This window comes from Phyllobates terribilis, unplaced genomic scaffold (genome assembly GCF_046119375.1).
Source record: "Phyllobates terribilis strain yellow unplaced genomic scaffold, ASM4611937v1 Scaffold_8__6_contigs__length_399053987, whole genome shotgun sequence".
Taxonomy (NCBI): domain Eukaryota; kingdom Metazoa; phylum Chordata; class Amphibia; order Anura; family Dendrobatidae; genus Phyllobates; species Phyllobates terribilis.
The window spans coordinates 342,017,965-342,040,319 of record NW_027362768.1 but is presented as its reverse complement, the minus strand read 5'-3'; positions in this window follow the sequence as shown (position 1 = coordinate 342,040,319).

The window sequence follows — 22,355 nt, the reverse complement described above, 5'->3', positions numbered from 1 at the left end:
AAAGATTTTACTTCACTAGGTGCAGTAAAAAAATTGGTATTCTATACACAGGTGGTATATCTTGCAATACAGATAGGCTACTCCACTGACTAACACACTCTGCAATAGGCCAAAAAGGATTAGCTTTGCTAGATTCAGCCAAATGCTGTGAAAAAAACTTGCACAGCACTGGCACAGACCTGCCTGGCAAAAACTGATAGGAACTGATGTAACCTAGTCCTGAAAAGGACTCCAATTACAATTAGTCTTTACTCCCACAACCTATCTATTTAAGAGCACAGACCTCCCTGATAAAAGTCGTAGGAAATGCTGTAACCTAGTCCTTAAAAGGACTGCAATCACAACTATTCCCTACTCCCAAGCTATCTGTAGATTTGTGCGAAAATTGGCTTGAAATTAACAAGGTATAGCGCACACAGCAACAGCGGTGCCGTCTAACACGCAGCTGCAGCAGTGAGAAAATGGTGGCGACGGGGAAAATGGCTTGGTCTTATAGGGCAAGGACATGTGACATACACTGCCAATGACACATGCCCTTGCTTGTGTGAAAAAAAGCACTTCGCTCCGTGTGTGCGCTGCTGATAGGCTGACAGATTGCACCTCCCCACTGTAAATGCGGGAAAGAGAAAAAAAAATGGAGATCTTCATTGTTCCTGCAGAGATCCATCCCCTGCCCCTCCCCCCACCCCGCTGTACACTCAAACTGCGTATTAACATTAATTTTCATCATTACTGAGAAAAAATCCAGTTATGATTTTGGTGCACGAACAGTTATCGAACATAACCTCGAACAGCCGAATTTTTCTCAAATTGTTCGTGTTCGCCGAACGGCTCGAACACCGCCCAAAACAGCTCGAATTTGAGATTGGCGAACAGTTCGAGTAGAACAACGCTCATCTCTAGTTAGCACTGCAGCCTTGCAGTACTGGAGTCCTGGGTTCATATTCCACCATGGACAACATCTGAAAGGAGTTTGTATGTTCTCCCCGTGTTTGTGTGTCACCCTGGCCTGGATGCCACAAATGTATAATAAAGCTGTGTCTGAGAGCAAGGGGGAGGTCCTCTAGTCAAGGATCATTAGCATGCAGCACCTCCTGTCCCAGACCAGTAGGGGGAGCAGGCTGCCCCTATAAAAGCTGGAGCTGGGGGCAGGGTAAGGGAGAACTGGACAACCTGTCTCTTGATTGAGAGGTGTCCCAGAGCAGGGACAGACAGTTGTGTTGCAGCCTAAGAGGACGTGTGGCAGTAGGAGAGCCACGAGCCAGGGACAAAAGGCGTAGTGAGTCTGTCCTGGCAGATAAAGAAACTAATCTACCAGACTTTGGTGTCTGAGGCTGTGAGGATTCCACATCCTACAGCAGATAACCAGTCCGCAGGGGACTGTATGTTCCTTGGCCTAAGAAGCCCGGAGGCTCCGCCACAGCAGAAGGGACCAGCAGAGCCGTACCAGGCCGGGAGTAGCAAGGGACCCGAGTTGCAAGCCACACGGGCGAGAGGACACGGTGAGCTCAGGAACTTGGGCTGTTACATTACCAGAAGGGAAATAGCCAGAAGGAGCACAGAGAGCACGGTAGGCCGATGCCCTCACCTTGACCAGGGCCAGCGTCCCACTTGCTCTCAGACATCCAGGCCCCCTCCTAGCCGGGCCTGTTTCTGGGTTGTTTTACCTGTTCTAATAAAGACCCTGAACTGTTTAAGAGGCCTCCGTTTCCTGGCTAACGCGGTTGGAATCATCCCCTCCATCATCCATCATACACTGCCCTGGGGCCCTACTCTTCCCGTGGGGAGTTGTACTATTCGGAGCTGCACATTTACATCTGCCCCAGAGGTCTGCACTGCAGCGGCGGTTAGCACTGACCGCAATCCACGGGTGGCGTAGTCGGACATTACTTAAAACTTATAAAGGACTGCCACTGGTCTGACCACCCTGAGCCACGGACCGGGTTGCCACTACTACCCCCATCGTCTCCCTATTGCCCGGCTCCGAGTGCACCACAGCCTAGGGGGCGAGTCATTTGCATGGGTTTCTTCCGGGTCCTCCGGTTTCCTCCCACACTCCAAAGACAAACTGATAGGGAATCTAGATTGTGAGTGCCAACGGGGACAGTGTCAATAATGTCTGTAAAGCGCTGTGGAAATAATGGCGCTTCACTGTGTGCAGAATTATTAGGCAAATGAGTATTTTGATCACATGATACTTTTTATACATGTTGTCCTACTCAAAGCTGCATAGGCTTGAGAGCCAACTACCAATTAAGTAAATCTGGTGATGTGCATCTCTGTAATGAGGAGGGGTGTTGACTAATGACATCAACACCCTATATAAGGTGTGCTTAATTATTAGGCAACTTCCATGCCTTTGGCAAAATGGGTCAGAAGAGAGATTTGACGTGCTCTGAAAGGTCCAAAATTGTGAGATGTCTTGCAGAGGGATGCAGCAGTCTTGAAATTTCCAAACTTTTGAAGCATGATCACCGAACAATCAAGCGTTTCATGGCAAATAGCCAACAGGGTCGCAAGAAGCGTGTTGGCCAAAAAAGGCGCAAAATAACTGCCCATGAATTGAGGAAAATCAAGCATGAAGCTGCCAAGATGCCATTCGCCACCAGTTTTGCCACATTTCAGAGCTGCAACGTTACTGGAGTATCAAAAAGCACAAGGTGTGCGATACTCAGGGACATGGCCAAGGTAAGGAAGGCTGAAAAAAGACCACCTTTCAACAAGAAACATAAGATAAAACGTCAAGAATGGGCCAAGAGGTATCTTAAGACTGATTTTTCTAAGGTTTTATGGACTGATGAAATGAGAGTGACTCTTGATGGGCCAGATGGATGGGCCAGAGGCTGGATCAGTAAAGGGCAGAGAGCTCCACTCCGACTCAGACACCAGCAAGGTGGAGGTGGGGTACTGGTATGGGCTGGTATCATCAAAGATGAACTTGTGGGACCTTTTCGGGTTGAGGATGGAGTGAAGCTCAACTCCCAGACCTACTGCCAGTTTCTGGAAGACAACTTCTTCAAGCAGTGGTACAGGAAGAAGTTGGTATCATTCAAGAAAAACATGATTTTCATGCAGGACAATGCTCCATCACATGCATCCAACTACTCCACAGCGTGGCTGGCCAGTAAAGGTCTAAAAGAAGAAAAAATAATGACATGGCCCCCTTGTTCACCTGATCTGAACCCAATAGAGAACCTGTGGTCCATCATAAAATGTGAGATCTACAGGGAGGGAAAACAGTACACCTCTCGGAGCAGTGTCTGGGAGGCTGTGGTGGCTGCAGCACGCAATGTCGATCGAAAACAGATCAAGCAACTGACAGAGTCTATGGATGGAAGGCTGTTGAGCGTCATCATAAAGAAAGGTGGCTATATTGATCACTAATTTTTGGGGTTTTTGTATGTCAGAAATGTTTATTTCTAAATTTTGTGCACTGATATTGGTTTACCTGGTGAAAATAAACAAGTGAGATGGGATTATATTTGGTTTTTATTAAGTTGCCTAATAATTCTGCACAGTAATAGTTACCTGCACAAACAGATATCCTCCTAAGATAGCCAAATCTAAAAAAAAAAACACTCCAACTTCCAAAAATATTAAGCTTGGATGTTTATGAGTTTTTTGGGTTGATTGAGAACATAGTTGTTGATCAATAATAAAAATAATCCTCTAAAATACAACTTGCCTAATAATTCTGCACACAGTGTATATAAATTAGTAAAATAAATAAATAAATTAGACTGCCAGTTGAACCAGTCAGCATCAACGAGTTCGGCCAATGAAAGTCTAAATTGTTTGGCCAGCTTTACTCTGAGGGTCTGCTACCAGACTGTATCCTGATCCTGATTGTTTCCCTGCTCAAATCATCTTTTTGCCAGATCTATTGTCAACCATTCCCAAGATAATGCGATCCCACTCCTTGGTTTCCCAAGCCAAGTCCGTTGCAAGCCTAGGCTTCTTCTACTCATGATAGACTTTGGGCCATATAGGGCTGCAGAAGAGCCAACTTGCCAAATCATCAGACAAGAGCATTCATGGGACAGAAGGGTCATCCAACAAGAACTGCAATGGGCGAGAGGCAATGAGACCAAATCATCTACCTGGAGCCTTGTGGTCAACAACATAGATGGTATCAAAACCAAGAAATTAGGCAGCAAAGGAAGATAACATAGGTAGGTAAAGGAGTCAAAAATGCAACACAAAAAAGTTTGATACAGACACAAATAAAATTGAATGTGGGGAGAAAGCAACGGCTGGGGCGCAGGCAGAGAGAGGGTTGAGCAATGTCAGTGACCTACACTAATCCCCTGTGTGTCCACTTCCCGGCCATCACTGTGCTGAATGCCTGCGGCCGGAAGAAGGGGCAGGATGGCTGCAGGCATTCAGCCATGTTACTTTTGTTTTCTCCCCGCTTTAGGCGGGAGCTTACCCTGCCTAACACTCGTCCCGATCCTGGATCCAGCCCACTTATCTTTACGTCCCCAAGAAAAAAATATTTTTCTTTCCTGTGAAACTGATTGAGTTTGTTCCTAACATTACAATAACAGTTGCCTTTCTAAGTAAAAGGCTATGCTCACATGGAGTTTTTTTCAGAGGTCAAAAACAACGAGTTTTTCAAGTAGAAACCACTTCAGAACAATGGATGAACACTAGTGTTGAGCGAGCACTAAAATGCTCCGGTGTTCGAAGCTCGGGCCGAGCTCGCCGTGACACTCGGGTGCTCGACCCGAGCAAGGAGCCCAATGTTAGTCTATGGGAGACCCGAGCATTTTTGCGGCGGCACTCCCTGCAGTCTATAGAAAGCCTAAAAAGTGCCCAAAACGATAGTGACAGTGCTCAAAGGGCATGGGGACAGCATGGGCATCGCCCCAGGAAGCATTTCTGACCCCCAGGTCACTGTTGTCAACAACGTGGTCAGAGGTATTAAGCCACTTTTACGGGCTCACAATAAAACGTTCAAAAACTAAACTGAAACTGCTTTCCTGTGAAATATGTTAAGGAACTTCCTTTCCAGGGTAAAGACTTGTGTATAAGGTAAAATAAATAACCAAAAACAAAAATACTCCTCCACACCTTGGGCTATGTTCACAAGTAGCATTTTTTATGCGTTTTTGCACTTTTGTATTGCTTTCAACCGTGACAAATGCATTCACCGGGAAATGTCATTTTAACATTTTACAATCTTATCTGGCCATGTGCTGTGTGACACATGCATACAGTGCTGAAAAGACATCGGAACAGCATGGGGAAGACCCCTGGAAGCACCTCTGACACCCAGGTCACTGCCTAAAAGTGTGCCCATCAGAAGTCATCCTTGCCGCATCAGAAGATGCAGACTTGCAACTATCCCCGTGCAAGTCCTTGTCCCAGGGCAGTGTTCAATTGTACCTCCCACAATCCTTGCAATGCAAGCGCAAGTATGCAGCCAACCACCCACCCACCCCCAGGCTGCAGTACCATACTCCTAGCTTGCTTGCATTTGAAATGGGGCCTTTTAGTTTGGAGGAGGCCGAAGCTGGCCACTACCTCATGACTGCTTCGGCAGCGAGGTATCCATACTCAGTCCCCAGCCGCCCGGCGGCCGGGTGTCCACGCTCGGTCCTCAGCCGCCAGGGGGCGGCCGGGTGTCCATTAACGGTCCCCAGCCGCCCCTATTTCTCCTTGGAACATCCCCCCACACACTTTACTTAGCCCGGCCTGCTTTAGGGCAGCATTGGACGAACCCACTAGAGAACCAGACTCCTCCGGCGGACCCTGGCTTCTCCATCAGAGGAGTTGAGAGTGCCAAGGTGAGGAGCATTATGATGATGATAGAAATTAGTATCTGCTTTGCTTTCTTGGAAAGCAAGCGTAAGTGTGCAACCTGCCACCCACCCCCAGGCTGCAATACCATACTGCTAGCTTGCACTTGAAATGGAGCATTTTAGTTTGGAGGATGCCGCAGCTGGCCACTACCTTATGGCTGCTTCGGCAGTGAGGTATCCATACTCAGTCCCCAGCCGCCCGGCGGCCGGGTGTCCACGCTCGGTCCCTAGCCGCCAGGGGGCGGTCGGGTGTCCATACTCGGTCCCCAGCCGCCCCGCGACCGATTGTCCACGCTCGGTCCCCAGCCGCCAGGGGGCGGCCAGGTGTCCATACTCGGTCCCCAGCCGCCCCACGGCCGGGTGTCCACACACGGTCCCCAGCCGCCTGGGGGCGGCCGGGTGTCCATAAACGGTCCCCAGCCGCCCCTATTTCTCCTTGGAACATCCCCCCACTCTTTTCTTAGCCCGGCCTGCTTTAGGGCAGCATTGGACGAGCCCTCCAGAGAACCAGACTCCTCTGGTGGGCCCTGGCTTCTCCATCAGGGGAGTTGAAAGTGCCAAGGTGAGGAGCATGATGATGATGATAGAAGTTAGCATCTGCTTTGTTTTCTTGGAATGCAAGCGTAAGTGTGCAACCTGCCACCCACCCACCCCCAGGCTGCAATACCATACTGCTAGCTTGCTTGCACATGAAATTGGGCCTTTTAGGCATGTGGAGGCAGATGCCGGCCACCATGTCATGGCTGCGTCGGCAGCCTGGTATCCATACTCAGTCCCCAGTCGCCCAGCGGCCGGGTGTCCACGCTCGGTCCCCAGCTGCCAGGGGGCGGCCGGGTGTCCATACTCGGTCCCCAGCCGCCCCGCGGCCGGGTGTCCACACACGGTCCCCAGCCGCCTGGGGGCGGCCGGGTGTCCATAAACGGTCCCCAGCCGCCCCTATTTCTCCTTGGAACATCCCCCCACACACTTTTCTTAGCCCGGCCTGCTTTAGGGCAGCATTGGACGAGCCCACCAGAGAACCAGACTCCTCCGGTGGGCCCTGGCTTCTCCATCAGGGGAGATGAGAGTGCCAAGGTGAGGAGCATGATGATGATGATAGAAGTTAGCATCTGCTTTGTTTTCTTGGAATGCAAGCGTAAGTGTGCAGCCTGCCACCCATCCACCCCCAGGCTGCAATGCCATACTGCTAGCTTGCTTGCACTTGAAATGGGGCCTTTTAGTTTGGAGGAGGCCGAAGCTGGCCACTACCTCATGGCTGCTTCGGCAACGAGGTATCCATACTCAGTCCTCAGCCGCCCAGCGGCCGGGTGTCCACACACGGTCCCCAGCCGCCTGGGGGCGGCCGGGTGTCCATAAACGGTCCCCGGCCACCCCTATTTCTCCTTGGAACATCCCCCCACACACTTTTCTTAGCCCAGCCTGCTTTAGGGCAGCATTGGACGAGCCCACCAGAGAACCAGACTCCTCCGGTGTGCCCTGGCTTCTCCATCAGGGGAGTTGAAAGTGCCAAGGTGAGGAGCATGATGATGATGATAGAAGTTAGCATCTGCTTTGTTTTCTTGGAATGCAAGCGTAAGTGTGCAACCTGCCACCCACCCACCCCCAGGCTGCAATACCACACTGCTAGCTTGCTTGCACTTGAAATTGGGCCTTTTATGCATGTGGAGGCAGACGCCGGCCACCATGTCATGGCTGCATCGGCGGCCTGGTATCCAAACTCAGTCCCCAGCCGCCAGCATCTGCTTTGCTTTCTTGGGATGCAAGCGCATGTATGTAGTATCGGCTAGGCCTGAGGTGGTCAGCGTTTTGGCACATATCCTACCTCCTCCGAGGATTGCTGGATGTTTTCCTGCTACTATCCCAGTTCTATGACTCCCGTTAAAACAAAGCTTCAGGTAATAAATGATGGATAAGGTGGTGGCAAAGGAGAAAGAGCAGGAGGAACAGGGACCATTCACATCAATATCAGGCCAGTCAACCACACATGTCTAGTAGGATATGTTTCTGTACCAAAAGGAGAGGTTCAGCTACACAGTTATAGGGCATGCAGTGAGTGCAATGCCTACCAAAAATTTCGAGGCACTCCAATGCCCCTTGGAAGTGACATGGAGGTCAGAGGGCCTTAACTAAACCGTTTTTTCCATTTATAGCAACTGGGTCTCCTGTGCACTGTTGGCCTAAGCAGTGAATGGAAGGCTTTCCAAAAATTATGAGGAACTGCAATGCCCCTTGAAACAGACGTGGATTACAGCATACTAAAAACCGTCTACCCATTATTGGGGAGTGGGTCTCCCTTAGTGTTCGCCTATGCATTGAAAAGCAAAAGCTGAGTAAAATTTAGAGGAAATGCAATGCCCGTTGGAAGAATGGTGGAGTTCGCAGTGGAATAAAAGAACAATATCAATGCCCCTTGAAAAAGTGGTGGAGGTCGCAGTAGCTTAACAAGACGGTTTTAATGCCCCTTGGAAAAGTGGTGGAGGTCGCAATGGAATAAAAAGACAATATCAATGCCCCTGGGAAAAGTGGTGGAGGTCGCAGTAGCTTAACAAGACGGTTTTAATGCCCCTTGGAAAAGTCGTGGAGGTCGCAATGGAATAAAAAGACAATATCAATGCCCCTGGGAAAAGTGGTGGAGGTCGCAGTAGCTTAACAAGACGGTTTTAATGCCCCTTGGAAGAGACGTGGAGGTCGCTGTAGCTTAACAAGATGGTTTTAATGCCCCTTGGAAGAGTGGTGGAGGTCACAGTAGCATTACAAGACAGCTTTAATGCATCTTGGAAAAGTGATGGAGGTTGCAGGAGTTTAAAAAGACAGCTTTAATTTCCCTTGGAAAAGTGGTGGAGGTCGCAGCGGAAAAAAAAGACAATATCAATGCCCCTGGGAAAAGTGGTGGAGGTCGCAGTAGCTTAACAAGACGGTTTTAATGCCCCTTGGAAGAATGGTGGAGGTCACAGTGGAATAAAACGACAATATCAATGCCCCTGGGAAAAGTGGTTGAGGTCGCAGTAGCTTAACAAGATGGTTTTAATGCCCCTTGGAAGATACGTGGAGGTTGCAGTAGCTTAACAAGACGGTTTCAATGCCCCTTGGAAGAGACGTGGAGGTCGCAGTAGCTTAACAAGATGGTTTCAATGCCCCTTGGAAGAATAGTGGAGGTCGCAGTAGCTTAACAAGACGGTTTTAATGCCCCTGCGGAAAGTGGTGGAGGTCGCAGTAGCTTAACAAGACGGTTTTAATGCCCCTTGGAAGAGACGTGGAGGTTGCAGTAGCTTAACAAGATGGTTTTAATGCCCCTTGGAAGAGACGTGGAGGTTGCAGTAGCTTAACAAGACGGTTTTAATGCCCCTTGGAAAAGTCGTGGAGGTCGCAATGGAATAAAAAGACAATATCAATGCCCCTGGGAAAAGTGGTGGAGGTCGCAGGAGTTTAACAAGACAGCTTTAATTTCCCTTGGAAAAGTGGTGGAGGTCGCAGTGGAAAAAAAAGACAATATCAATGCCCCTGGGAAAAGTGGTGGAGGTCGCAGTAGCTTAACAAGACGGTTTTAATGCCCCTTGGAAGAATGGTGGAGGTCACAGTGGAATAAAAAGACTATATCAATGCCCCTGGGAAAAGTGGTTGAGGTCGCAGTAGCTTAACAAGATGGTTTTAATGCCCCTTGGAAGATACGTGGAGGTTGCAGTAGCTTAACAAGACGGTTTCAATGCCCCTTGGAAGAGACGTGGAGGTCGCAGTAGCTTAACAAGATGGTTTCAATGCCCCTTGGAAGAATAGTGGAGGTCGCAGTAGCTTAACAAGACGGTTTTAATGCCCCTGCGGAAAGTGGTGGAGGTCGCAGTAGCTTAACAAGACGGTTTTAATGCCCCTTGGAAGAGACGTGGAGGTTGCAGTAGCTTAACAAGATGGTTTTAATGCCCCTTGGAAGAGACGTGGAGGTTGCAGTAGATTAACAAGACGGTTTAAATGCCCCTTGGAAGAGCCATGCAGTACAGCATCTTAAAAACATTATTCCCATTATTGGGGAGTGGGTCTCCCATTGTCTTTGCCTATGCCTTCCAAGCAAAAGCTGCCAAAAATTAGGATGGAGGAACTTGCAATGCTGGCAACACGGACCAAGGTCACCCTGGTGGTATAATGGTGGTGGAGGCTGAGGATAAGGAGAAGAGCAAAATACAGCCGAAATGAGGAAGCATATACCCATGTGTGGGTGTGAAGCGGTGCATGGGAATACACCTCCCGAAATAACACAGTGGATTTGACTTTATGTTACTCTGCTGTCATTTGGTGGTGATGAGAAGTCTGGCCCAATCCAGCCCTTGTTCATTTTGATAAGGGTCAGCTTGTCAGCATTGACAGGCGAGTGCGCTTATCAGTTATAATTCCCCCAGCGGCACTAAAAACATGCTCCGATAACACGCTAGCGGCAGGGCAGGCCAATACCTCCAAGGCGTACAGAGCGAGTTCATTCCAAGTGTCCAGCTTGGATACCCAAAAATGAAAAGGCACAGAGGAATCACGGAGGATGCTGGTACGGTCGGCAAGGTACTCCCTCACCATCTTTTGAAACTTTCCACTCCTTGTGAGAGTACCCCGCGCCTCAGGGCCTGTATGCTGGGCGGTCTCAGAAAACTGTTCCAGAACGTTGACAGTGTTCCCCTGCCTCTGCTGGATTGGAGTTGCGTCTCTCTCGCCTGTATGCCTTGGTTGGGCAACGAACTGTGACCTCTGCCGCTAACGTGTTCAGATGGGAATTTTTTTAACAGTTCTGCAGCAAGGGTCTTCTGGTACTGCCCCATTTTTGTAGACCTCTCCACCTCAGGAATAAGAGAGTGAAAGTTCTCGTTGTAGAGGGGGTCTAAAAGTGTCACCAACCCGTAATGACTGTCACCCAACATTTTGACAACGCGAGGGTCATGGTTAAGGCAACATAACATAAAGTCAGCCATGCGTGCCAGACTGGTAATGGGCAAGACTTCCGTGTCCTCACCAAGATGACGACTGACCATGCTCTCCTCCTCCTCCTCCTCCCCCCTGTCCTCAGGCCACCCACGCTGAACCGACGGTATGACAGTTATACAGGTACTACCGTCTACAGCGCATGATACTAGCTCCTGTTCTTCCTCCTCCTCCTCCTCTCCCTCATTGTCCCCCAATGCACGTTGGGATGAGATGAGGCTGGGCTGTGTGTAATCGCCCGCTATGGCTTCTTGATCCATCTCATCATACTGTTGCTGCAATGACTCCTCTTTAATTCTCTGCAGAGAGCATTGCAAAAGACAGACAAGTGGGATGCTGATGCTAATGATGGCGTCATCGCCACTCACCATCTTGGTGGACTCCTCAAAGTTTGTCAGGATGGTACATATGTCAGACATCCAGGTCCACTCCTGAGGTCTTATGTGTGGAGTCTGACCTGAATATCGACGGCCTTGTTGCAGCTGGTACTCCACAACTGCTCTCTTCTGCTCACAAATCCTTTGCAACATGTGGAGGGTAGAGTTCCAACGTGTTGGGACATCACACACCAGTCGGTGTGCCGGAAGCTGCAAACGCTGCTGCAACACAGCAAGGGCGGCGGAAGCTATTGCCGACTTGCGAAAATGAGCTGACAGGTGGCGTACTTTAACGAGCAGATCTGGCAACTCGGGGTACGATTTAAGAAAAAGCTGAACCACGAGGTTAAGCACATGAGCCAGGCATGGTACGTGTGTGATCTCGCCTCGCCTCAGAGCCGCCACCAGGTTACGGCCATTGTCATACACGACCATGCCTGGATGTAGGTTCAGCGGTCTCAGCCACAGATCTGCCTGCTCTTTCACAGCTGTCCACAACTCACAAGAAGTGTGAGGTTTATCACCTAAGCTTATGAGTTTCAGCACAGCCTGTTGCTGCTTGGCCGAGGCAGTACTGCAGTGCTTCCAGCTTGTAACTGATGTGGTGATATCTGAGATGGAGGCTGAACATGAGGAGGAGGAGGAGGATGATGCGCAGGAGCTGTACACTGTGGGGGCAACTCTGACTGACATAGGGCCCGCAATCCTCGGTGTGGGGAGGATGTGTTCCGTCCCAAGGTCCGACTGGGTCCCCTCTTCCACTATGTTTACCCAGTGTGCTGTCAAGGAGATGTACCGTCCCTGCCCACAAGCACTTGTCCACGTGTCCGTTGTCAGGTGGACTCTCCCAGTAACTGCGTTGTTAAGGGCACGGCAGATGTTTTGGGACACATGCTTGTGTAGTGCGGGGATGGCACACCGGGCAAAATAGTGTCGGCTGGGGACCGAGTACCGAGGGACGGCCACCGCCATAAGGTTGCGGAAGGATTCCGTCTCCACCAGCCTAAAAGGTAGCATTTCAAACGCAAGCAGTCGTGAAATGTGCGTAATTTGGTCAAGAAGTGGGAGCGAGAAGATGTGGCTGTTGGTTGTGGCACATTTTCACCTTGGCCATGGCCCCGTCCTCTACACGCACCATCACCAGAACGTCCAGTTCCACGTCCCTTGCCACGCGCCTTGCCCATTGTAAATATACCTACAAAAGACAAAAGACAAAAATATATCTCATACCCTACCATCATTATATATAAATGTAAAGCAAAGTTGCATAATAAATATAGGGTACTTAGTGAACTATTTTTGATCAAAAAAAGTATACAAGCCGTCCCACCAGCGGCAAGGTGACCCTAAATTGGGACGGTACCTATACTGCCTATATTAAAAACCTTACTGTATATCAAAGTTGAAGAAATGCATATAAAAGGGTAGACAAATAGGACCGGGTCCCAACTCCAGACCACCCAGGCCCGTGGTAAGCTACATACATTGTGAAATCACTGTATATATTATCCCTGTACTGTGACATCACTGTGTGTATTATCTCTGTACTGTGACATCACTGTGTGTATTATCCCTGTACTGTGACATCACTGTGTATTATCCATGTACTGTGACATGACTGTGTGTATTATCCCTGTACTGTGACATCACTGTGTGTATTATCCCTTTACTGTGACATCACTGTGTGTATTATCCTTGTACTGTGACATCACAGTGTATATTATCCCTTTACTGTGACATCACTGTTTATTATCTCTGTACTGTGACATCACTGTGTTTATTATCCCTGTTCTGTGACATCACTGTGTTTATTATCCCTGTACTGTGACATCACTGTGTTTATTGTCAATGTACTGTGACATCACTGTGTGTATTATCCGTGTACTGTGACATCATTGTGTGTATTATTTGGTTTTTTGGGCCATTGTAAATAAAGTAAAATAGCTTACATTCACACTATCAATGTAAAAAGGGTAACAAAAAGGAGATTAGAACCGTGGAAGAGGAAAACCACAGTCCTATTTCTCTGGCCTACACCAGAATCTTTTAAACAAATATATTTGTGACTGAACAGACAGGAAGACACTATTACTGTTTTTTTTACGTAAAACAGGCCAAAAGCTGGATAATACACAGATTTGAACAGTGGAACTGCAAAACCACAGGTCTAATTTACTGGCGTATACCAGACTTTTTTAAATAGATATATTTGGGGCTGAACAGTCAGCGACACACTCAAACTGTTTTTTTTATGTAAAAAAGGCCCAAAAGTGGATAACACAGAGATTTGAACCGTGGAACTGCAAAACCACAGTTATAGTTATGTGGCGTACACCAGAATCTTTCAAACAGATATATTTGTGTCTGAACAATCAGGGAGACACTATTACTGTTTTTTTTTACGGCAAAAAATGCCAAAAGCAGGATAATACAGAGATTTGACCCGTGGAACTGCAAAACCACAGTTATATTTTTCTGGCCTACACCAGACTCTTTTAAACAGATATATTGGTGTCTGACCAGTCAGGGAGACACTATTACTGTTTTTTTTACGGCAAAAAATGCAAAAAGCAGGATAATACAGAGATTTGACCCGTGGAACTGCAAAACCACAGTTATAGTTATGTGGCGTACACCAGACTCTTTTAAACAGATATATTGGTGTCTGAACAGTCACAGACACATTCAATTTTTTTTTTGGGGGGGGGACACCAAATAGTTAATAAGACGCGTATTTGGACAGTCTGACTGATGAAAAAAAAAATACAGGATTTAGATGAAAAAAAAAAAAGGATTTTTCCTGGCCCCTGAGACCGGGGTGATAAGTCTAGAAATTTGACCAGCAGGAGCACACAGGACTGTAAGGCAGCGTTTGCTGGTATAACCACTGCGTCTCCTATACAGCCTGCCTGCCTGGTATCTGGGATGAATATTAGTCCTGAGAAGGACTGTTTGTTTGATTTGGCAGGCTTTAGAGACCCTACACTACCTATTTCGCAGGATATATCTCTCCCTAACTCAGCAGCACTCTCCCTACACTGTCTGATCCGGAGCGACTGTGTCCAAGATGGCGGCGCCCGGTTCTAAATACTCGAGGTGACGCTGTGCGGCCAGCCAATCACTGTAATGCCCACAAACAACATGGTTGCGGCATTACAGTGACTGGCTGGCAATCCCTGCATGTTCATTGGCTCTGTAAAGAGCGCCAAACGTGCAGGGCGGAGACCCGAGCTCCCGCCCGAGTAACCCGGAAATGCTCGGTGCTCGCCGAACATCCCGAGTAGCATGATGGTCGGGCGAGTAACGAGCAGTGTCGAACATGCTCGCTCAACACTAATGAACACTTGGGTCCCGAGCAGGGCACTCCCTCTACGATGTCCTAAGGAGACAACCTGTAAGGACAATTTTACCAATGAATCTAGTGGTACAGCTGTATAGATCCTGGTATAACAATAAAATGATATCGGTCTTGTAGAGATTGGATGTGCCAGCGCTGAGAAATCAAGCCTTGAAACCATATGCAAATTAGCCTTGAAGTGCATTGGGGGCGTGTCAATACATCAATACACCGCCAATGTAGTTCTAAGCTAATTTGCTCAATTTCTCAGCACTGACACATCAGATTCTTACAAGGAAGGTATCATTTCTATTGAATGCAGTTATTGCATTCTGTTCCTGAACCAGGAAGATTGGAAGCTCTTTTAGAGGGGTGTAAAAGGTGTTAAATTGGAAACTATATACATATATGTATATATATGTATCTGCATAGCTCCTTAACATTCCGGTGCTGCCAGCGGCGGCTTCCGCACACACCCAATGACATAGTATGATATAAAGTTTTAATGGCGCTGAGACAGACTGGTATAAACTTTTAAAGTTTTTATCACTCGCTGTATTGTGCCTGCAAGTGACAATAAAGACCAATGACAATAAACATCCTTGGTGTCCCCCGGGCGTTTTGTATGGTCGCACTCCTGTAAAATATGGGAATAAACTGAGCAAGAAACACCGTAGTCTCCAAAAATCAATGTCTTATAGAGCGGCACCGCTATTAAGTAAACAGAAAAGCAATGCGAAAAGTGCGTCCCGTTAATAAATACCGGCAATTACAGCTAATAAACAGAAAGATGGGAACTGCTCACTTTTATTATATAACTTCCAGCCGAGCCAGAGAATGCAGGGTGGAAAACTTTACCTTTTTATGTTACGCACTCAAAATTAAAAGGGACCTTACAAAAAACCCCAAAATCATGCAAAATATAAACTCTTGAATACCACTAATCAACAAGGAGCCTATGGACTACATATTTTCATGTATTCCTATACTGCCCCATAACTGACCATTGGGGCGGAGGTGTGGTTAGCTCTATTGTGGTGAGAACAGAGCCTAGCCGGTGATTTGGGGTATTGATGGCTTCTATCTTTATGTTTACTAAGTAGCTGGGCTTATTGTGGGGAGATGTAAGAGCAGTGATGTCTTCTTACTTCTTCTCCCCCTCCTCTTTCACAGCCTCACACATAAAGAAAGAAACTGCAACTGCATCTCCCTCCTCCCCCTTGGCTTTAGGTTACTGCACTGTATGTGTGTGTGGTGTGTGTATAGTGTGTGTGATGTACGTCTGTGTATAGTATGTGTGATATGTGTCTGTGTATAGTATGTGTGATATGTGTCTGTGTATAGTATGTGTCATGTGTGTCTGGTGTGTATGTGATGTGTGTGTGTATGGTGTGCATTGTGTATGTATAAGGTGAGTGGATTTGGTGTGTATATATGTGTGCAATGTGTTTGTGCATTGTATACATGGTGTTTGTATAATGTGTATAGTGTGTATTTTCTATGTATTTAGTGTATGTGTATGTAATTGTGGCACCCTGCTACCCACAGGTACCACAGGACCCAAAAGGGTGCATGGACGGACTTCTCCCCAAGAGGCCCTCAGTACACACAGACACCTCCACCCTTCTACCCCATACCACCAGAGGGAGCCCTGTTAGGGATATATATATACTGGAGGGTGGAGTTAGGGAGACAAGAGAGTGTGCTGACACTTTAGAGCAGCGAAGAAGCAGCACATATTAGCTGCTGTGCTGAGGGCAAGTTAAGGCCTAAAGCACGTGCTGAAGCCTGAGGGCCTAGAGCGTGGCCGAAGGCAAGGAGAGGAGAGAGAAGTGTTCGGGGGCAGAGGAGCATCTTAGGCTCACCCCAGAACACAAGCCGGACACCGGGTCTGCGCCTACAGGGTCCTCTACGCCCAGTAGGAATAACTGGTATACCAAGGGGATTCTAGACCCCTGTTCAACCTGAAGCTGCAACCATCCAAAGAACTAGGAACCACGAAGGCTCCAGCGTCCAGGGATAGTGGTAGCCAGAGGAAAGTTCTTACCACCAAGCAGACAGGTGAGAGAGCGAGAAAGAGTACAGAAGCTAGGCCTAGTTCCAAGCAGGTGAGGAGCTTCAGAGAGAGAGAGAGGAAGAAACAGACAAGGAGGCCTTATACCCGCTCACTGGGGAGAGTCCAGAAGTGCACCCTTCCTACCAAGTACCCTGGACCGTACCTGCTGTCTACACCAGTAAAGGTACTGAAGCGAATCCCCTGTGTGCGTGTCTGTTATTCTCCCCTGACCTGGCTGGGCCACCTCTCACCTGCATCCCTCCTATCAACCCTGCCTCGGGGGCCCGCTCCACCTGTGGGGAGCGGAAACATCTCAGCTACCATCCCATCACCCCCCGGAGGTCTGCAGCTGCGCTGGTACCCATTACCAGGAACCACAGGTGGCGCCACGAGATAAAACCGTTTATCATCCCTTCAAGCAAAAACCCCTTTTAAGAGTGACCCCAGGGTACGGGCCTGGGAGCCGACCGCCGTGACATTCCAAGAAAGTAAAGGCCCGGGTACCGAGTCCCCCATATCCCCCTGGGCGAGTCATAATATTCTGATGTGTGTTTACCGTGTGTAGTGTGCATAGTGTATGTGGTGTGTGTATATGAATGTGATTTGAATAGTGTGTATATGTGAGTATGGTATTTATAGTATGTACAGTACAGACCAAAAGTTTGGACACACCTCATTTAAAGATTTTTCTGTATTTTCATGACTATGAAAATTGTACATTCACACTGAAGGCATCAAAACTATGAATTAACACATGTGGAATTATATACTTAACAAAAAAGTGTGAAACAGCTGAAAATATGTCTTATATTCTAGGTTCTTCAAAGTAGCCACCTTTTGCTTTGATGGCTGCTTTGCACACTCTTGGCATTCTCTTGATGAGCTTCATGAGGTAATCACCGGAAATGGTCTTCCAAAAATCTTGAAGGAGTTCCCAGAGATGCTTAGCACTTGTTGGCCCTTTTGCCTTCACTCTGTGGTCCAGCTCACCCCAAACCATCTCGATTGGGTTCAGGTCTGGTGATTGTCGAGGCCAGGTCATCTGGTGTAGCACCCCATCACTCTCCTTCTTGGTCAAATAGCCCTTACACAGCCTGGAGGTGTGTTTGGGGTCATTGTCCTGTTGAAAAATAAATGATGGTCCAACTAAACGCAAACCGGATGGAATAGCATGCCGCTGCAAGATGCTGTGGTAGCCATGCTGGTTCAGTATGCCTTCAATTTTGAATAAATCCCCAACAGTGTCACCAGCAAAGCACCCCCACACCATCACACCTCCTCCTCCATGCTTCACGGTGGGAACCAGGCATGTAGAGTCCATCCGTTCACCTTTTCTGCGTCGCACAAAGACACAGTGGTTGGAACCAAAGATCTCAAATTTTGACTCATCAGACCAAAGCACAGATTTCCACTGGTCTAATGTCCATTCCTTATGTTCTTTAGCCCAATCAAGTCACTTCTGCTTGTTGCCTGTCCTTAGTAGTGGTTTCCTAGCAGCTATTTTACCATGAAGGCCTGCTGCACAAAGTCTCCTCTTAACAGTTGTTGTAGAGATGTGTCTGCTGCTAGAACTCTGTGTGGCATTGACCTGGTCTCTAATCTGAGCTGCTGTTAACCTGCGATTTCTGAGGCTGGTGACTCGGATAAACTTATCCTCAGAAGCAGAGGTGACTCTTGGTCTTCCTTTCCTGGGGCGGTCCTCATGTGAGCCAGTTTCTTTGTAGCGCATGATGGTTTTTGCAACTGCACTTGGGGACACTTTCAAAGTTTGCCCAATTTTTTCACACTGACTGACCTTCAGTTCTTAAAGTGATGATGGCCACTCGTTTTTCTTTACTTAGCTTCTTTTTTCTTGCCATAATACAAATTCTAACAGTCTATTCAGTAGGACTATGTAGCGTCGGCGTCCCTGCCTCCTGCTAGGCAGGGACGCTGTTCCCCTCACCTCTCCGCTCCGTGCCCGGCGTCTTCCTCCCGCTCTGCTGGCAGCGCGCGCTGCTTCCCGGCCACTGTGCTTAGGGCGCGCGCGCCCGCGCTCCCCCTCTCTTAAAGGGGCCGCGCGCGCCGTCCTAAGGAGTCCCCGGCCAATGGCCGGAGGACCTCACCATATATAAGGCACCTCCTCCAAAATGGAGGTGCCCGAGCAATGTTGTTGCATAGCCTATCACTCTGCTTCAGCCCTCAGGTCCCGTTACCAGATACCTGCCAGTTACCTGCCAGTTACCTGCCAGATTCCTGCTTGATACCTGCCTGATACTTGTCTATCTACTTGCATTCCTGCGGTCCGACAGTCTGCCTACCAGCCCTGCCAGTCTGTCTATGGATCTGATTGCCCGCTAACCTGGGAGCGCTCATCTGCTACCTGCCTGCTAGCCTACCTGGAGGCTCTGCCATCACGTGCTGTGACCACCTGCCTGTCCAGAGACTCTTACCCGCTCACCTGGGAGCGTCCGCCTGCTACCTGCCTGCTAGCCTACCTGGAGGCTCTGCCGTCACGTGCTGTGACCACCTGCCTGTCCAGAGACTCTTACCCGCTCACCTGGGAGCGTCCGCCTGCTACCTGCCTGCTAGCCTACCTGGAGGCTCTGCCGTCACCTGCTGTGACCACCTGCCTGCCCAGAGACTCTTGTCCGCTCACCTGGGAGCGTCCACCTGCTACCTGCCTGCTAGTCTACCTGGAGGCTTAGCCATCACTTGCCGTGACCACCCGCCTGTCAAGAGACTGTTAACCGTCACTTGCCATGACCTCCTGCCCTTCTGTCAAGAGACTGTTCCCGTCACTTGCCGTGACCTCCTGCCCTTCTACCCAGAGACTGTCCCCGTCACTTGCCGTGACCTCCTGCCCTTCTACCCAGAGACTGTCCCTGTCACTTGCCGTGACCTCCTGCCCTTCTACCCAGAGACTGTCCCCGTCACTTGCCGTGACTACCTGCCCGCCTACCCTGGGAGCCACCCGCTTCCTTACAAGGACTGCCCCTTTGTATCGTTGCTCAGAGGTTCCACCTCCCAGACCCGTTACAGTTTGCTCGGGCCATGGAACCCGGTGGCACCCAAGCTCCCTCGCTCTCGGACTTGTGTCATGAACTTTCCCGTCAGAGGTCCCAACAGGAGTCCATCCTGAGTCATCTGCGTAGTGTTAACTCCCGCCTGGACACATTGTCTACCTCTTCGGGAGCTGCCTCCACACGCACACTTACTACCCCGGCACCGCCGCAGCCCATCAACACCATGGCATCTCTTCCCGGTCCCCGCCTCTCCGCTCCTCCTCGTTTTGGCGGAGATCCCAGCCAGGCACGGGGCTTCATTAACCAGTGCACTCTGCACTTCGAACTGTTGGCACACCAGTTTTCCACCGACTGAGCGAAAGTAGCCTTCATCATGTCCCATCTCACGGGAGAGGCACTGGCTTGGCTAAATCCTCTATGGGAGAGAGGAGACCCCCTGGTGTCCAACCTGCCAGCCTTTCTCACGGCTTTCCGGAAAGTCTTCGACGAACCAGGACGGAAGACCTCATTCGCATCATCTCTGCTACGCCTCCATCAAGGAAATCTCACCGTGGGCCAATATGCCATACGGTTCCGTACCCTTGCTTCGGAGCTGGCCTGGGATAACGACGCCCTGGTGTCTGTCTTTTGGGAGGGTCTGTCCGGCCGTATTAAAGATGAACTCTCCGGTCGGGACATTCCTACCACTCTCGACGACTTAATAACTCTTGCCACCCGGATAGACATAAGGTTCCAGGAACGCGCCAAAGAGGTCACCCGTGAGAGGAGGTTTCCATGTCTAGCCCCTACCTTCCAGAAACCCGTCACTTCTCCCGTTACTCCCCAGGCGCACTCACCCAAGCCTATGCAGGTCGACCAGACCAAGATGGTCAAGACCCGTCAAGAGTTACGCCGAGCCGAGGGTAGCTGCTTCTACTGTGGCAGTAAGGAGCACCGGATCCGTTCCTGCCCGGAGAGGTCGGGAAACGCCTGTGTCTAGGATCGCTCAGAGAGGTCGTCCTAGAAAAGAGTAAACCCTCTCCATCTCTGTTGCTGTCATTCTCTATCATCTGCGGGGAGAACCGTTATTTTGAACTAGCCCAACTTGACTCTGGAGCTGCCGGAAATCTCATTTCTCAGTCCCTGGTAGAGAAATACCGCATTCCCACCAAACCTCTAGCTGTACCCCTGTCTGTCGCTGCCGTAGATGGGGGCCTCTTACCACATCCTATCCAACTCATCACCGAATCCATAACCCTGCAGGTGGGAATGCTGCACTCAGAGAGCATCTTCTTTCATGTTCTGCCTGGACTCTCTCACGCCCTCTTGCTAGGCCTACCTTGGCTTCAGAAACATGCACCCGTGCTTGATTGGCAGACCGGAGAAGTCCTTCGCTGGGGACAGGACTGCCATAAGACTTGTTTAGTTCCCGTCCATCCTGTCCATCCTTCTCCTACCCCAGCCAATCTACCTGGTCTTCCGGTTCCCTATTGGTCTTATGCGGACGTCTTTAATAAAAAGGAGGCAGAGACATTACCCCCTCATAGACCATACGACTGCCCAATCGACCTGATGCCCGGCGCTACTCCTCCCCGTGGGCGTATTTACCCTTTGTCCGCTGCTGAGACCCGGTCCATGTCTGAATATATTGAGGAGAATCTGGCCCGGGGATTTATCCGGAAATCTACCTCCTCGGCGGGAGCAGGCTTCTTATTCGTCAAAAAGAAGGACGGCTCATTCCGTCCCTGTATAGACTATAGAGGCCTTAACCAGATCACGGTGAAGAATAAATACCCCCTTCCGCTCATTCCGGAATTATTTGACCGTCTGAGGGGGGCTAGAATCTTCACCAAGCTGGACTTCCGTGGGGCGTATAACCTGGTCCGTATCCGTCAGGGGGATGAATGGAAGACGGCATTCAACACCCGGGTCGGCCACTATGAATACCTGGTACTGCCCTTCGGTCTCTGTAACGCTCCCGCCGTCTTTCAAGAGTTGGTCAATGACATCTTCCGGGACCTTCTCTACTCCTGCGTAGTGGTGTACCTGGACGACATCTTGGTCTTCTCTCCGGATCTTCTCACTCACCGGAGGGATGTTCGTCAGGTCCTGCTCAGGCTCAGGCAGAACCACCTCTATGCTAAATATGAGAAGTGCCTCTTTGAGCAGACCTCGCTTCCGTTTTTGGGCTACATAATCTCTCAGACCGGCCTACGAATGGATCCTGAGAAACTGTCTGCCATCCAGAAGTGGCCCCGACCAGAGGGGTTGAAGGCTATTCAGCGGTTCCTGGGCTTCGCCAACTACTACCGCCTCTTCATACCGCACTTCTCTTCCCGGACTGCCCCAATCTCTGCGCTCACCCGTAAGGGCACTAATCCCAGAGAATGGCCGCCCGAAGCAGAGGAAGCCTTTCTTTCCTTAAAACAGGCTTTCTCTTCCGCCCCGGTGCTGCATCGTCCGGACGGCAACAAACAATTCTTCCTGGAAGTGGACACCTCCTCCTCTGGAGCCGGAGCGGTACTTACCCAAAAGTCGTCTTCCGGAAGAATGGTAACTTGCGGCTTCTTCTCCAAACTCTTCTCTCCTTCTGAGCGCAATTATTCTATAGGAGACCAAGAGTTATTGGCCATTAAGCTGGCACTGGAGGAGTGGCGTTACCTGCTCGAAGGGGCTCTTCACCCAGTAATTATTTACACGGACCACAAGAACTTGGCTTACCTCCAGAGCGCCCAGAGACTTAACCCGCGCCAAGCCCGGTGGTCCTTGTTTTTTGCCCGCTTTGATTTCGTTCTTCATTTTCGCCCGGCAGACAAAAACATCAAAGCTGACGCCTTGTCC